General features: G+C 39.2%; 1 non-coding gene across 1 annotated transcript; it reads left to right on the plus strand.

The window, feature by feature from the left end:
- The first annotated feature begins 827 nt into the window (after positions 1-827).
- On the plus strand, positions 828-935 carry LOC148549339 (small nucleolar RNA R71). Its single transcript, XR_015897495.1, has one exon. It is a non-coding gene; the product is annotated as a small nucleolar RNA R71 (small nucleolar RNA).
- Positions 936-1775: the final 840 nt, after the last annotated feature.

Consider the following 1775-nt stretch of genomic DNA (forward strand, 5'->3'; position numbering starts at 1 on the left):
ACTGAACGTCCCAGGAGGTCTTCCTCCTTGGAATTCACGTCCTCCTCTCCCTCATTGGGTTCGGCCATTTTGGTTATGTCAATGGCCTTGCACTCTCCTTTTGGATTCTCTTCTGTATTACTTGGGAGAGTACTAGGAGGGATTTCAGTGATTCTTTTACTCAGCTGGCCCACTTGTGCTTCCAAATTTCTAATGGAAGACCTTGTTTCATTCATGAAACTCACAGTGGCCTTAGATAGATCAGAGACTAAGTTTGCTAAGCTAGATGGATTCTGCTCAGAATTCTCTGTCTGTTGCTGAGTGGATGATGGAAAAGGCTTGCTATTGCTAAACCTGTTTCTTCCACCATTATTAAAGCCTTGTTGAGGCTTTTGATCCTTCCATGAGAAATTTGGATGATTTCTCCATGATGAATTATAGGTGTTTCCATAAGGTTCACCCATGTAATTTACCTCTGCTATTGCAGGGTTTTCAGGATCATAAGCTTCTTCTTCAGAAGATGCCTCTTGAGTACTATTGGGTGCAGCTTGCACTCCATTCAGACTCTGAGAGATCATATTGACTTGCTGAGTCAATATTTTGTTCTGAGCCAATATGGCATTCAAAGTATCAATTTCAAGAACTCCCTTCTTCATAGGCGTCCCATTGTTCACAGGATTCCTTTCAGAAGTGTACATGAACTGGTTATTAGCAACCATGTCAATGAGTTCTTGAGCTTCTGCAGGCGTTTTCTTTAGGTGAATGGATCCACCTGCAGAAGTGTCCAGTGACATCTTTGATAGCTCAGATAAACCATCATAGAATATATCCAGGATGGTCCATTCTGAAAGCATGTCAGAAGGACACTTTTTGGTCAACTGTTTGTATCTTTCCCAAGCTTCATAGAGGGATTCACCTTCTTTCTGTCTGAAGGTTTGAACATCAGCTCTAAGCTTGCTCAGCTTTTGAGAAGGAAAGTACTTGGCTACGAAAGCTGTGACCAGCTTATCCCAAGAGTTCAGGCTATCTTTGGGTTGAGAATCCAACCATAATCTAGCTCTGTCTCTTACAGCAAAAGGGAAAAGCATGAGCCTGTAGACTTCAGGATCTACTCCATTAGTCTTGACAGTATCACATATCTGCAAGAATTCAGTTAAGAACTGAAAAAGATCTTCAGATGGAAGTCCATGAAACTTGCAGTTCTGCTGCATCAGAGAAACTAATTGAGGTTTCAGCTCAAAGTTGTTTGCTCCAATGGCAGGAATGGAGATGCTTCTTCCATGTAAATTGGAATTGGGTGCAGTAAAGTCACCAAGCATCTTCCTTACATTATTATTATTTTCGACTGCCATTTCCTCTTCCTGTTCGAAAATTTCTGAAAGGTTTTCTCTGGATTGTTGTAATTTAGCTTCTCTTAATTTTCTCTTCAGAGTCCTTTCAGGTTCTGGATCTGCTTCAACAAGAATATTCTTGTCCTTGCTCCTGCTCATATGACAAAGAAGAGGGCACAGAAAAAAATAATAATAATATGGATCCTTTATACCACAGTATAGGGATCCCTGTGTGAGTAAAAGAAGAGGGGGAGACAAAGAATGTAATATAATGGAAGAAACACAACTGTGAGGAGGGTTGAGATGTGAGATGAGATGTTAGTAAATGAATAAATAAATAGAATAAGATGGGAGAGGGAGAATTTTCGAAAAATATTTTTGAAAAAGAGTTAGTGATTTTCGGAAATGGTTTTTGAAAAATGTTAGTATTTTTCGAAAAATTTTTAAAATCAAAAATAAAAATAA

Source organism: Arachis ipaensis, chromosome B8, assembly GCF_059453495.1.
Source record: "Arachis ipaensis isolate K30076 ecotype BB chromosome B8, ASM5945349v1, whole genome shotgun sequence".
Classification (NCBI taxonomy): Eukaryota; Viridiplantae; Streptophyta; class Magnoliopsida; order Fabales; family Fabaceae; genus Arachis; species Arachis ipaensis.